Source organism: Microcebus murinus, chromosome 1 (assembly GCF_040939455.1).
Source record: "Microcebus murinus isolate Inina chromosome 1, M.murinus_Inina_mat1.0, whole genome shotgun sequence".
NCBI lineage: Eukaryota > Metazoa > Chordata > Mammalia > Primates > Cheirogaleidae > Microcebus > Microcebus murinus.
In genome coordinates this window covers 51,233,394-51,249,925 of record NC_134104.1, presented here as the reverse complement: position 1 = coordinate 51,249,925, position 16,532 = coordinate 51,233,394, and the positions used below count along the sequence as shown (strand labels likewise).

Here is a 16,532-nt window from a genome sequence, read left to right as displayed (position 1 = left end):
TGCATCTAAAGGAGTGTTTTAAGTGAAATTTATAGCTTTTAATGCTTTTCTTAGGAAAGAAGCAAATTTTAAAGCAACGATTTAAGATTTCATTTTAAGAAATGAGGAAAAAAGAGAAAATTAAAGCCAAATAAGTATAATGGAGGGAGTAATAACAATTGGAGCAGAAATCAGTGAAATTGAAAACAAGAATATAATAAAGAAAATCAATATAAACCAAAGCCAATTATTTGAAAATATCAACAAAATGGGTCAATCGTCAGTCAGGCTAAACAAGGAAAAAGAGGGAAATCACATATTGTAAACATTGGAATGAAACAGGGTACATCACTATTGACCTTATAAACATTAAAAAGATAAGCAGAGACTACTATAAAGAACTAAGCGCCCATGAATTCAACAAATTACATAAAATGGACAAATTTCTTGAATGTTACAAACTGCCACAAATTATTCAAGAAGAAATAAATAAGCTGAACAAATCTACATCTTTTAAACAACCTTCGCTTTGCTTCAAAGAAAGGCACTCTTTCATGGTTGTTATTCATTTACTGTTATATAAAAACATTTTTGAAAAGTAATCAGGAACAAAGACAGTCAGTGCCTCTGCTTATAAATTGTGTAGAAATGGGCCCATGGATAATTGCCTCCTGATAAGATTGAGATAACTCAAGGATGGGTGAGGTTTTAGAGACTCTACTTTTCCTTACATCTTACATGTAGCTCTCCAGAAGTTCCAAATGGAAACTGGGAGCTTGGGAATTTTCTAGATCTTCTCCTTTTTGGATAGTCTTGAATAATTTCTGTCTCTTCAGCAGGGGAAGACTGCAGTAAACTCTGCTTTTTGGTTGTTTCCTATTTAGCTTTTAATTCTTTGCCCCATGTAGCTTAATCAAATATAATGAAATCCTACAGCATCTGACATACTTTTCTGGGCCTCCCTTTCTCTCCAGGATCTGGGATTTTTACATTGCAGATATATCGAAAGCTCCATTTTTCTTTGTGTCTTTTGTCTTAAGAGATTGCTCAAAGCTCTGTTGTAGAGCTCTGTAGAAGCTGCTTTATAGAAGCCATGAGACTCCCGGGTCAGAGTCAAAGGACAAGCGATAGTAATACCAATAGCCAGAGTAGATAGTATAATTTTCAGTGCCAATTCCCCAAGCCCTGATATTCAGAGGACCAGGTGTCTTCTATACACAATAGGGGTGTGTAACCCCTTGACTTGGTTCTTAGCATTTAGCCCCATTCCAGGAATTGGCTTGGGAAATAAAAATGGCAAGCAGAATATCTGCTGACCTTGCTATGGTTCCAGAATCTTTATGATTTTGGCTCCTCACATTCTAATAGATTCAGCCAGTTGCTAATCCCTTAAATCAAAACGTTCATTGCTTTCCTTGCATTTCATCTGACTTTTCTACTTTTACTGGAGCTGCTTGAAAAACGCTTCAAGTTGGCCACACTTAGCCATTACATATTTGTTTCTTGTTTATTTTCCATCTCTGTTAGGAATACAATTCAGGTTCCTTTGGCTTATTCTCTTATAAAAGCCCAGTGCCTTGAAAAGTACGTGGCAACTGATAGGCATTCAATAATGTTAAATAAATCAGTGACTGAATTCAGATAAGTACAAATAAATAAAATTACAATTTTAAAATTTTGTTTTTTATCTGGATGCCTACTGGCTCATATCTAATAGTTTCCATGTCTACCCATATTTTTGTTGATATATGTTTTCTCAGTAAAATACCCATGTGCATATTTTCAGGACATGGGTTTATTAGTGTATAGTTATGTCTTTAGATTTAATCAAAAGGTGATGCATGGATGTTCTTTGAGTTTGGAAATAGTCACATTTTTCCCTAGGACCTAAAAGAAGGTGTAAATAAACGGAGATTATTTCATTCACATGTCTGATTCTTCCCAATTTTTTAGAGTACTTTCCAACTCTCGCAGCTTTGTGCTTGCTGTCTTCTTTTGATCAAAAACTGCACTTATTTTGGATCCAGTTAAGAGGTCACCTTTTATAAGAAGTCTTCTGAGATTTTCTCCAGGTGACTCTGTTACTCTCATCTCTGTGCTTTCACAGCTCTGTGAAAGTTCTTTTGTTAAAGCACTTATTACATTGCCTTTTAGTTAGTTGTTTACATGTCTGGCTTCCTGCCTAATTACTAAGCTCCTTACATGAATGTCTTTGTATCCTTTGTACCTGACTCATGGTCAGGCACAAGGGAGTATCTTAGAAAATGTTGGCTGGATGCTTTATTAAGCTTAGAATGTTACTTACCTTAGGCGTATGTACATTTGTAAAAGACAACAAAATGAAACTTTATAACTTTGAAATTTTAGTTAGTAATTCTCTGTGTATAAAAGCTACTGTGATAACAGAGAGGTCTTTTCAGGGCAACTGGACTGTATTATTTTGTTTATTCCAGAACTTATAAACTTTCAATCCTTTTTCATAGCTGATAACCTTGGAATCAGCCTTAATTTTCAGAGGTGGGACTAGTGCTGTCATTTAGATGCTGTAATTTTAAGGGAATCTGCAAGACTCTCCTTTCCGTAAATCTCCTGTATTTGTATTTGGAATTCCATCTGTTGCCTTGTTTAAGCTCTGCAGTCATGCTATAGACTAATCATAAAACAGAAATACTTCTATGTAGAGACATATGTCAATTTATTAACTAGATAATTTCTGTTCATGAAAGAAGAAATCTGGTCAAGTGGGAGCTCTCTGTACCTGGAGAAGGGTAGAACAGCAGGAAGGAAAGAGCAGAGATAGCAAGGATGGCAGCTGGGGACACTAAAGATCAAAGTGAATTACTGACAGCTTTGTCACAAACTTAATCTTCCCTTGGGATGCTATTTTGATATTTTATTATCTTAATGTACCAAAAAGGAAAAGGTGATGCAAATAAACATCTAAACATCTTGTTTATTTAATGGAATATTATATATACTATATTATGGTCCAAATGGAGAAAAAGTTGGGGTTTCCAAAAAGCATAGGAAGGCCATTTAATATAGGAAGCAATTTACAGAGATGAAAATATCCCAATATTTTCTATTTCTGATTTAACCATTCAAATCACATATAAAAATCAGAATTATCTGATTTTTTCTCTTTTTACCACCAAATGGTAAAAATTATAATAGTTTTAAGTTAAATCATCTGATTATATATTTCAGTTTGCTTTTCATAGTTAGATGGCAATGTAAGTATCTTGGAGCATAAGTACTTCCATTTGGCATGGCATGATGTTGCTCTATATTTACAACAGAACATACTTTTGTAAACAGACTGCTGTCTTTCACCAGCAATATTTAAAGGATATAGATACAGGTAAAAGGGTGATATAGTTCAAGGCTTATGTACGTTGATCACAACTCAAATTAATATTTCAAGCTTTGGCTTTGTATGTGCTTAGAATATGTAACTATGTATTTCATATACATGATATAATTAACTCTAAGCTTCTATGAAAAAATGTTTTTGCACTGAAAATTTGTTTAGAGAACTCACTATCTCAAGGAAGTACGTGACAACTAAACCCAGGGTGTTTTGTCAGTTCTCTTGCCTGATAATACGTGGAACTTGAACTCACTTCTACCCTTACCCAGTCATTTCCTGGTGGAGCGTGAAGGAACTCACAGTCTTCACCTATAAGAGACAGAAGAGTCTAGGGGTTTGAAGCACAGACTCCAGACTTTGGCTTTTAATAAGTATGATCTTGGTAATACCTAATCCCAGATTCTGTATACTGATCTGTAAAAGTGAGGTTTAAAAACAATACTTACCTATTAAGTTGTAATGAGTGTTTAATAAGATAATGTTGACAAAGCACAATATTGGCAGACAGTAAACACATAGTATTAGTTGCTATTATTATCATAGTTAATGTAATAGTATTCCCACTTCCATTGCCCCCGTGTTACCATGAAGGGGAAAGAAATCCTACTTCACTCTTCTACAGAAAAAAAATCATGGTGGGTTAGAGAGCTTCTATCTTTCTGCTTATTTTTAACCGTTGGTAGGAGAGTGTGTAGTTTTATTAGGAAGATTCTTCAATTCCTAATGTGTCCAGCTCAGCTCCTTTTTACTTTTCAGATGTGGTTTTCCCATAGGACATAAAATTCTGGTGTTCTCTCTACCAAACCTACCCCAATGGATGAGGCTTGCTGTTGTCTAACTGTGCCAATGTCTAACTTAGGATGAAGTCTAAACAAGTCTATTTTAACTGCAGATTTTGAGCCCCATTATGCAATAAGCTTTATTAGTGGTGTGATAATTTTATCTCCACATGTCTAACTTTTCTCTTTTGCTATTTGTTTTGAAGTTGAATGGGGAAGATAAAAGGACTATTTATTTGCCTTTCAACTCCCCCAAGGTTTTGTTTTCTAAGTCACTGCTGTATTCTTTGGTGCTGTTCACTGCAGTTCCCACCATGGAATTTCATTACATTTTGAACCTTAGGCAGTTTTCTCCATGTGCCAGCTTCCCCCTTGCCAGACAGTGGCCATTGCCCCTGTTGGACTGTGTCCACAAATGCCTCTGGCCTGGACCCATCACAGCTGCCAGGCTCATGTGAGAGATGGTGCTGCCTTAGACACTTTTTCAGTGTTTGCTACTGCCACTTCCACTGTTGCCATGGCAGAGACATAGGCACCTCATGTGACCAGCCCCAGGAAGGCACATGCCATGCTTCTCAAGAAGCAGTATTGTCTAGTCCCAGACATCATGGCTGGGCCCCAGGACCTCTCTTCTGCAAGAGGAGTCAGCAGCTTCTCCAAATATTCAGCAGATGCATTGTGTTTAGTCTATCATACGGTGAAACCATTACTTTTCCATTTCCGTGTAGATTTCCTAATTGAATGCAAAGATTTTCCCCTTACAAGTACTGCCATTATTGAGTATGCACACTAAATCCTTCTCTTTTGGGGACCCTCTCCCCTATAGTGAGAAGAAACCTCCTTCCTTCTAGGGTTAGCTGACAGCTGCTGAAATCAATATCCTGGTCAGGGATTGTGAGGCCAGAAGCAAAGGTATATTGTCAGTCATGCAGGATTTTTAATCATTCAGGATTTTTGGTCATGCATGTTTTGTGCAAACAGCTGCTGCATTTTTAGTTTTGAACTTGGAAGACCTTATCTTAAATATGCTTTGCCAATAATCGTGGCTCATTTGCTTTATTTTTCTCTTTTTCCAATTGGAAAAGAAGAAAGGGTCAAAAAGAGAGCTAAAGTCAGGTCAATATGGAGTTGAACCCCTAGCAAATGATCGTATTTACTTATCAGCATCACATGTTTTTGAGGTATTTGTGTAGTCAGTTCCATTTCAGTATGTATGTATGCATGTATGAATGCAGCAAATCAGCCAGTAGACAATCATAAAATTAATGGTTTGTGATGCTTACTTAATGCCTGGAGAGATTTCTGGTCTAGTAAAATGTACCTATATATGCTCCCTTGCAACCCTATAGTGCTGTTTATTTCCTTTCTTAAAATTTCTTATTTCAAATATCCTTCTTAAAATCATGCCCTACCAATTGATTTGTTTATTTTAGAAATTAAGGAAGAGAATTTATGGCTCATGAGACTCAAAAGTTCCCACTCCTTTTGGTTGCAGTTCATTTTTTGGAAACTATAACTGCCATGGACACAGTTCTTATGGTCCGTTTTACTGAACCTCCTTTCTATGCACAATTTTTCCTCCCCTGCGCACTTTCCCTATTACCATTGGTGATACATAGATATTATTCTGACCATGCCACACTCTGCTGTTTTTAAACACTTACTGGTTTCTAATTTCCTACAGAATAATTTTCTACTCTTTCTCTTGGTATAAAGGGAAAGCCTTCAATGCCCAGCATGGGACTCTTTCTACCTTCCATCCTGGAGTGCCTCTTTCTTGTCTCCTTCTCACGTCTTTCTCACCCTTCCCTCCCCTGGTGCCCATAATTATGATTAAATGTTCTTTTTGGAACATATTATTTACTTTTATGCCTCTGAGAATTTTCTCTGACATTTGCCTTAGATATTACCTTTAAATTCACTTCTTTCCCTTGCCTGCTTGGAGAATACTCATCCTTCAGGACTCAACACAAATAATATCTCATTATGAAGTCAGTCCTCCAGTTAATTGTACAATATTGCTCAGTTTGCATGTTTGTCTTACCAACTAGTTGTGAGCCCTTCAAGGGTGAGATAGTAATTTATTCACAAAATTCCTTCCCAGTACTTATGCTTATCATATTGGGGTGGGAGGGAGAAGAGGAGTAATATATATTGTTGTCTAAGGCTCAGATTGTGTGGGCAGTGGTCACAATAGGGCCGCTTCCGGTGGTATTCATTCAGACCCAAGCTGTTCACTCTGGTATTGTTAGCCCTTGTTTTCCGGCTAACCCCTGCTGGTGGTCTCATGCTCAAGCCCTTTCCCTCCTGGGGGCTAAGCTCTGCCCTGCATTGCATTGGTCCATGACTAGCAGGGAGGCTCAAGTGTCATCTGCCCTGCATGGCTCGGATGTGTGGGCTAAAGGCTGGTACTCCATGCAGCTTCCTCCCTGACTGATGAACTTCTAGGTCCTCTCTCCCTAGGACAGATGAATAAATTCCATTTACCCACATAACAACTCTGAGTAGTATATACTATTATTATCTCAATTTTACAGACTAAGAAATCAAGGCACAGGGAGATACAAAGTTAAAAGAGCCAGGATTCAAACCCAAGCAATCTGGCGCCAGAGTCCATGCTCCTAAACTAGTGTACCATGGTGTCTTTTATGTTAAAGTTCATGTTAAAGTTGGAAGAAAAATTAATATTTGTTTATTAAACATGACAGTTAATTTGTGTACATATATAATACGTATGTTTGTATATTCATTGAATCACTGAGTCATTGAGAAAATGATGGAGCCATGATACAAATGCTAGTTTTATGACTCTAAAGTAAATGATCTTTTTACTAAATACAACTATTTTTGTGGTTCAGATGCCAAAAGTTGTTTTTGAAGATTTATTTTTAAAGAGGGAGTAACTATTCCCCACTTTACAAAAGCATCCATAACAAAGGTGACTATAGCAAGGATGATAATTTTAGGCCCTGAAAGGTTTTGCTGTGCACTGACATTTCGTCTTCTTTTTTTCAGGGCATATTACCAAATGCCTGACTTAAGAAAGAAAAAATTATAAAAGAAAGACATATTGAGATTGAAAGCATCCGAATTTTATTCCAGCGACTCAATCCCCATTGTGTGAAGTAGACCAGAATGAATAAATTGAACTTTGTATATTCAGCAGCTCAATTATTAAACATATCCACAGAAACTCATTCTGTCAAATTAACTGTGGAGGTTGTTGTTGCTATTGCAGGTATGAGAATTTATTTTTTTGTGCTCTGTCATTATAATTGGTTTTCGCTTTCAAAACAGATCGTCGGATTAACCCATTAAGCAACATCCACTAACTCCCATAGAATATTTGCATTATGTACAGCAGTATGTGTTTTGATCATTTATTTTAATCTTGTTTCTCACTCAAGTTAAAAAAAAAGTTATTGAAATCAAAAGGTGTAGCATCAAATCACTGTAATTATTTCAGTTAGATTACAGTTGTTAGGACCTAAGTAGAGAGATGTTTTTGTATATTTTTGTTTGTCTGTTTATTTTGTGAAGCAGCTCTTTTTCTTTCTTATTATTTTCTCTTAAAAATATGTTAGAATGGCCAGGCATAGTGGCTCATGCCTGTAATACTAGCACTCTGGAAGGCCGAGGCAGCTGGATAGTTTGAGCTCAGGAGTTGGAGACCAGCCTGAGCAAGAGCAAGACCCCATCTCTACCAAAAAAATTAGAAAGAAATTAGCTGGACAACTAAAAATATATATAGATAAAATTAGCTGGGCATGGTGGCACATGCCTGTAATACCAGCTACTCAGGAGGCTAAGGCAGAAGGATTGCTTAAGCCCAGGAGTTTGAGGTTGCTGTGAGTTAGGCGGACGCCACGGCACTCTAGCCCAGGCAACAGAGTGAAACTCTGTCTTAAAAAAATGTGTTATGTTACAATATTAGTGTAGATGCTAGAATATTTCTTTTTGTTTTATGACTGGATATTGTTTTTTCAGACTAACTGACTTTCCTGGGAACTCTGATTCTGGCCACAACATGAAAACTGACAATTTTCCTTTCTCTGTTTACAGAGGAGAGCTCACTACACTCATGGAAAGGAAAGAAAGGACCTGACTTTCGGCATGACTGCTTTTGGCCCTATGAACGAATGTTCTCCTAGCATTGGAAAGCTGGTGGTAAAATATTGGAACCACAAATGGGCTATGAGGAAATGTGTTCAATGAAGAAAACAAAATCCCAGCAAGATCCAACAAATGACCAAATGTCAGCATTTGCTGTGACTGGTAAACCCGAATAAAACACTTCTTTAGTTCTCTGCACATTGCAACCAAAGGCTTTTCATGAATGAATACTGTGGCAACCAGATCCACTGGCCATACAAAAACAAACCGTTCATTTCTTATCTCTGTGCTGGAAGGTTATCTGGCTGGCTTATCAGCGTGACCTCAGAATGTCAGCTGATTATCCTATGGTGCATTCAGCCAGGTCATTGTGCCCTGTCTGTGGCAATCACAGAGTTCCATCTGGACAGAGGTGGAACAAATTACTTTCACCTTGAAATTTTTTTTTTAAGTTTTCAAAGATAAAGACTATTGATATTGGCATTTAAGAGATACATCTGGTGTGCCTTGGGCTGGAGGCCAGATCTTTCTGCTGTTGAGTTTTCGTATCATTGTACAGGCTTCAGTATTTCAGAATTACTATGCATTTGATAAAATTGACTTTTCTAAAGTTTTAGGGAGAATCTTTTGCTTAGGTGCAGCTGAATAATTTCAGTCCAATACTAAAGATGACATACTGAATATACGAGAAGTTAAGTGACCGATTCAAGGTTGCACAGCTAGTTCCTAATAGATCTGGAATAGAACCAACATCCTTTGGCCCTTTGTCAGATATTCTTTCTTTGATATCACACTGTTTTTAAGGATGTTTAAAATATTTTAAGATAAAATTGTTATTTGAATCTGCTTAAACCAGATGACTCTAATTGTTCCCAAATATCCATTATCCTTTTCTTCTCTAGTAATAGACCCCCTAATTTTAACTCTCCCTCTCAGTTACATGTACTGAGAGGGAGAACTGAAATAATCTTCACTAGGCATAGGAAAAATGATGTGTACAACTGCCTGGTTGTGCCCTTATAGCTATATAGAAAGGCATAACCTCCCATGTTCCTTTTCTCTTCCCCACTCACTGGAGTAGTGATGTGGTTATGACTCATTCCAGACCATGTTGACAAGAACAACATACTGGAGATGGCAGAGAGGAAGTTAGAAGGAAGTTGGAACTCTGATACTATTCATGTCTCGCCAGCCCTCGTTAGCCTATGTCTAGACTTTTATGCAAGGGAGAAATAAACATTTATTTGTTTTAACTGCTGATATTTAGATCTCAGTTACAGCAATTGAACATACAGTGCTATTTAATAACTTGCAAATTTTATGCTGCAAGTTAATATTTTATAACTACCAAATTTAAATGCAATAAATGGACATTATGCCTGTGTAAATGTTTGGCAGTCTTGGCATTAAACTGTTACTATCATCTATTATGTGAGATGGCTTTCCATTCCATGTGAAGTCTATATAATAACTCACACAATATGACGCCTGATGTGGCCTCTCTAACCTCACCCCTGCTGCTCTCTCCTCTCAGCTGGCTCCTGCCATGCTTACTTCTGTGCTTTTCCTAAATATTCCAGATATGCTCAATGCTACTTCCTCAGGGTAAATGTTGTTTTGTTGGTATTGTTGGTAGTTTTGCTTTTTTATCCCTCTGTAGCAAATATCTTTGCCTAGCAATCTGCATATGGTATCTTGATTCCGCAATTGTAGAGTTTTGCTCGACTGTTATCTTTTCATTAAATCCTCCCCTGATGGCTTCAATAAATTTCATTTTCCGTCACCTGGCATTTGTATACCCTTTGCATTCTTAATTTTTTCCATATAATTTATTTCCACGTTTTTCTCCTTTCATTGAAATAATAGATTTCTGAGAACAGGGACTTTGCTGTTGCTACCTTCCCAGAACATTGTCTGGCACCTAAAATTCACTAGATAAATATCTGTTGAATGGATACATGGATCAATAATTGAGTGTTTTAACAGATATGAATGATGTTATGATCTACTAAGGGGTTTATGTTATGCTGATAACTCAGTTTGTTTTCTGAAATATCTATAAAATGAATGTATTGGCTCTTTTAGAGTAAAAATCTCTTTTGGTGGAAGTATAACTGATTAAAATTTTACATACTGGTAAGGCAAACCTCATTCATTCACAAACGTCATTGGATTTCATAGCAGACTACTAAAATCTCATCTTGAAATAAATAACAAAGTCCTAAAATTCTGAGGGCTTTAGGGAACAACTTATCACATATATTCTCTAACATATTAATAATTATATGTGTTAATATATTTCTGATCTTTTTTTTCCCAAAGTAAGAAATTCTATGCTGTATCAGCCTTGAAAATAAAAGTAAAATGCAAGAACAAATAATCTTTTGTTGTAATGCCATTAACCAAAGGCTTAACTAGTATACTGTTATAGTGGGAATGGATTTGATATACTATATTTGTTTTCCAAAAATGTCACATTACTTAACTTTTACAAATCAAGTTATATCCAGCACTGAAGCTTGAGTTCTGAGGTTGGACCAGAAATTCAGTATCAGGCATTTGTAGGATCCTTTCTTCCATTTGAGAGATCTGGGCTTACATAGGTCTGGGAAACTAGGAGTAGAGCTAATTCCTAGCTTATAGGAGTTGGAATCCATACTACTTCATTGTCACCTACCCCAAGAGCTCGTCACTGGCGTTTCCATATGGAGTCTGCTGCTCTTCAGGGGGTGGTGCGGTCCTTCCCTGCCATGCTCTCTTTGGACACATGCTCAAGCATAGATCTCTTGTCTCTTCTCTCAACATCATACTGTGGAGTTTCCTATTCCATCAGCAACCATTGCTTTTTCTCCTAGAAACCCTTGTTTCTATCCCTATTGGAAACTCCCCAAATCCTGTCTTCTTTCATACTTATAGGGAGCTACTTTTTTCTTCCAACATAATGAACTCTGTGTGAGTCATAAAGTGCCAGGCCACCACCACTGATAGTCTTGGAAAACTAACAATGTTTATTTCTGCTTTAATTAGGACACAAGTTTAAGAAGTTTAAGAAGACTTTTAAGGAAAGGTTTTAGTGTCAGGAAAAATTGTGAAAGACCTTGAAATAGGCGGACATAATTTCTGGGCCTTTTGTCTAGTGCACACTTCTCAGCTATGTTTGCTTGTTTTCTTTGAGAGCTATTTTCGGAAAACTGATGACAATGCAAGTGATTTTTGCTTGGAGAAATATAAATGAAATATGTCAGGTGTACTACCATTGATTATTGTACTATAGATGGTGAACAGTTTTGTATCTATATGTAAATTTATTTTAGAATTCCAGATTGCCTATATATGGGAGCATTTTTAATTCTTTTTTGAGGAAGTTGTAACATCTTACTGGTTTCCTCATTTACTGAGTTAAATATAGTCTTTATCATGCATTGGTTTTATATTTGTATAAGAGCCATGTTTATATCTTTTAAAAAATATCTTTTATATTAAAGGCACAATGATGATCTCTCTTTCTTATGAAGGTGCTATGAAAAACACTTATTTTATCTTATTTTTAAGCTTATTTTACCTCCACCATCAGATGATTTATTTTATTTTTAATTAAAAAAATACAGTTGATTTTGGCAAATTCAGATTTAAAACTAAGCATGCCAATAATAAATGAATAATTTCTCCAAGTACATAGGATTTCCCTTGGGAAGGACTGTTATTTTAGAATATTTTTTCTCCAATTTAGGAAGGAAAATAACCTTTAAATATTATAATACCTAAACAGTGATACCAGTAATTTAGTTTTTATGCTTATAGATGCTTGTAGAATAAATAATTCAACATTTATTGTCACCAAGACTAACTTAAGCCCAACTCCTTTAGTAGGGAGATTCCTTCCTCCATTTCAGTACTAGACTGATATCCTTGAATGTTACTGGGCAAGTGATGGATGTGATTTATTGATAAATTGATTACCAATGAGGAGTTTATACACTTTCTCCTTTATAATTAGCTAGTTCATAGACTTATAAAGCAAATAATACAATGAACAAAAATAAAACGCCAGTCCTTACCCTCTACATGGTTATATTTCCCTTCTACTTACCTGAAAATGTTAAAATATAAAAGACCATGTATAGAGCTGCAGCACTAAATATACTTGAGTGGTTCTATTTTTGTATTTAATTTTTTACTTTTTTAATTTAAAAAGATTAGAAAATTATAAGTTTGAAATTAGAGCAGCTATCACACACTCAGGGCAACAAACTAAAAAAAGAAAAAAGTCAAATGGCTAAAAATAACTGAGTGATAAAAGTACAGCTATAATTTACAATACCATATAGCTCATAAAAATGAAAGCATTATATGTTTTTCCTTTTAGATAATGAATATTATTTTCTCTCCAGAAAGCAAAAAAAAAAAAATAAAATAAAAATAAAAAAAATAAAAGGCAACTAATGATTTGAGATTAAAATCAAATGTACCTGAGGGATGGACATGCTTGAAGCTCTGACACTTGGGGGTGGGGGACAAGGGCAATATACATAACCTTAACATTTGTGCCCCCATAATATGCTGAAAAATAAATAAATAAATAAAATAAAATGTAACTGGTATTCACCACAGCAATGTTAAAATGACCCATCCAGCACAAAACTTTCTCATTCACAATCATACATAGTTAAGTTACTTTTCCCTCTGTTACATCATAGCCCTCTTAAAGCAAACTTCCTTTCAAAAACTATCATATTAGTTAACCTGATTGTTCTTACTATGAAGTTATTAATTTCATTTATATAGGCCACATAAGTTTAATAGACACACTTTACTTAAGTATAAGGCAAAATAAATAATTTTCCTTTAAAAAATTATAGGATCATCTGTTTTCAAAGCATAATCACAGATAATTCATTAAAACAAATTTTGTACTATCAGCAGTCAAGCTTTTTGAATGATCACTAAGCATTCACTTGAAGATTATCATTGCTATATGAAGTATAAACGTGTTTTGAAGATTTGTGTCCATTTAAAAATGAGATACAGTTTGTACTGAAGAGTTGTTAAAAAGAGAACCCCCATACATACTGCTATTTTGCCTCAAGTGACTTCTTTAGAAATATAGTATAAACAGTTAAGAACCATAATAGTAATGGTTCAAACTGTAAAAAGATTTTCTTGAAGCCCAGTACAAAGATTACTGGCTCAAAACTATATCCCATAATAGTATTGGTATGCCATTTGATTATAAGACTCTACCTCTTAAAAAAAAGGTGCGCGCTTGGTTATCTATGGTTTTTAACCTTGAGCTACAGTTTTGCTACAAATCATTTCACCCTCCTGATCTAAAGTCAGTCACGTGGAGATAAGCACACTCTCTGAGCATTGTTTAGGGTCCTCAGTCTTCCAGTTTTGATGGTGATTTAGAAGGCATTCAGAAGTCAGTTTGTTTTCATTCAGAACAGGATGAATTTTACAAATTCCACTTTCCTCCATTAGTGACAGGCCACAGATCCCCAAGTATGCATGCAAAGCTTCTGGATGACTGTCAGGCTGCTTGGCAAATCCCTACTCAAGGCGATCTTGGGGTGATAAGATTTCTGTTTTTCTCGAAGTTAGTGTACTGGAAAATTTTCCAAAGCTTTAGAATTGCTCCCACCCAAAATGAAAAATAGGTGTTAACAAGCTTATTAGGTCTTCTAGGATAAGTATTTTATTGCCTCCTTATATACCAGTTCTTTATCCAGTTGAATTCTTTTTCTGAGAAAACAACTTCTAGTTTACCCATCAGACATAGTGATGCAATGCCACAAAAAATAGATCCTCCATGAGATTCAAGTCCAGTTCCCCGTGTCAGCCCATTGTCATAGGACATATTTTTTCTGCTATAGCTGATGGCTTTTTTCATATCCATGTTTGACCAGATGTTGAGCATATAGCAAACCTAGGAAGCATAGTACAGAAATCGCATGCCATTTTCACTGACTTTAAGTATTGCACAAAAAAGTATTGCACATTTTCACTGACTTTAAGTATATTCACTGACTTTAAGTATTGCAAAAAAAAAAAAAAGTATTCACTGACTTTAAGTATTGCACACTCCTATCTTCCAGCTGAAGGGCTCGCAAGCCTGCTAAGCAAACATCTTTATTTACTCAGTTTAAGTAGTCTCTAAGAATAACTAAGCATGACAGGCTAGTGTAGGTCATTGGTATGTAGCTACCACCATAAGGATGAGCTGTCCCAAGATTTCTTTTTTTTTATGGATTGAAAGAAATACCTAGGTTTGAAGAGCACTGGAAATCACAGTGATTTAGATTTGACCCTGCTGGGCTAGAGTAAAGAATAGTGCTCCAACAAGACCTGGCGACAGTAGTGGAAGAAGCACACATACAGACTCCTCAGGAAATCCAGCTGCTCTCCCTAACCGCTCCCTGCGAACTTCTGGCCCCCAGTGGCCATCATTCTCCTTGGGAAAGCATTTATTTTAAATGTTCGCATTGTGCATTCATTTCATTCTTTCTTAGTGCACCAGAGTAGCTTAAAACAAAACAGAACAAAATAAACATTAACAAAGGACATCAGTTAGTCATATTTTTCTTTTTAAGTCACCATTATCTGATTTTCATATCAAAATTTTGAGCTTTAATAATGCTCATAAAAATATTTGTGTAAGATATTTCAATATTCATAAGATATTCATAAGAACATATTTGTTTTGCTGAGCCTTTGTCACATACTAAGAAAAGTTTAGAATCTATCTATATGTTAATGGAAGAAAAAGACCAGCAGCATTAAATGAAATGTTAAAAATCTACAATTAATAGGGATTGTATTAAATGTGCAGATAATTTTGGGTAGTATAAATATTTTAACAATGTTGATTCTGCTCACCCATGAGCATGGTATGGTTTTCCACCTGTTCATATCCTCTGCTATTTCCTTCCTCAATGTTTTGTAGTTCTCCTTGTAGAGGTCTTTGACCTCCGTAGTTAAATATATTCCTAGGTATTTTATTTTCTTTGTTGCTATTGTGAAGGGTACTTGGTTCTCAGTTTGATTGTTGTTGGTGTATAGGAATGCTACTGATTTTGTACATTCATTTTGTAACCTCATACTTTGCTGAATTTGTTTATCAATTATAGTAGTTTCATGAAAGAATCTATGGGGTTATCTAGATAAGATCATACCATCAGCAAAGAGTGATGCTTTGACTCCTTCTGCCCCCATTTGGATGCCCTTAATTTCCTTCTCTTGTCTGATTTCTCTAGCTAAGAGTTCCAGTGCTATGTAGAATAGAAGTGGTGATAGAGGGAAACCTTGTCTGGTTCCATTTCTAAGTGGGAATGCTTTCAATTTTTCCCTGTTTAGAATGGTGTTGGCTGTGGGTTTGTCATGTATGGCTTTTATCATTTTTAGGTAAGGTCTGTCTATGCCTATTTTATTAAGCATTCTTATCATAAAAGGGTGCTGAATTTTATTGAATGCATTTTCCATATCTATTAAGAGGATCTTAGGGGTTTTATTTACTTGTATTTATGTGGTGAATTACATTTATAGATTTGCATGTGGTGAACCATCCCTGCATCTCTGGGATGAAGCTCACTTGGTCATGATGAATTATTTTTTTGATAGGAACCTGAATTTGGTTTGCTAGGATTTTGTTGAGAATTTTTGCATCTATATGCATAAGGGATATTGGTCTGTAGTTTTCTGTTTTTGTTAAATCCTTTCTTGATTTGGTATCAAAAGATGTTGGCTTTATAAAATGTGTTGGGAAGGATTCCTTTCTTTTTTTTGTGGAATAATTTCTGCAGGATAGGCACCAGTTCTTCTTTGTAGGTCTGATAAAATTTTGGTGTGAAACCATCTGATCTGGAACTTTTCTTTTTAGGAAGGTTTTTTTTATTGCTGCTTCAGTTTCAGTACTTGATATTGATCTGTTCAGGAATTCTATTTCTTCCTGATTGAGCCTAGGGAGGCTGTGTGTTTCTAAGAATTTATCCATTTCCTCCATGTTTTCAAGTTTATGTGCATAGAGTGTTTTATAGTATTCATACGTGGTATTTTGTATTTATGTAGTATCAGTTGTAATTTCTCCTTTTTCATTCCTGATGGAGTTTATTAGAGTCCTTTCTTTTCTGCTTCTCATTAATCTGGTAAGAGGTGTGTCAACTTTGTTTATTTTTCCAAGAACAACCTTTTTGTTTTATTAATCTTCCATATACATTTTTTGTTACCAATTTCATTTAGTTCTGCTCTGATCTTTGTTCTTTATTTTCTTCTGCTGTGTTTGGGGTTGGTTTGCT

General features: G+C 35.6%; 1 pseudogene; it reads right to left on the bottom strand.

Moving 5' to 3' along the window:
• Positions 1-13,578: 13,578 nt before the first annotated feature.
• Positions 13,579-14,688, bottom strand: LOC105878046 (geranylgeranyl transferase type-1 subunit beta-like; annotated as a pseudogene).
• Positions 14,689-16,532: the final 1,844 nt, after the last annotated feature.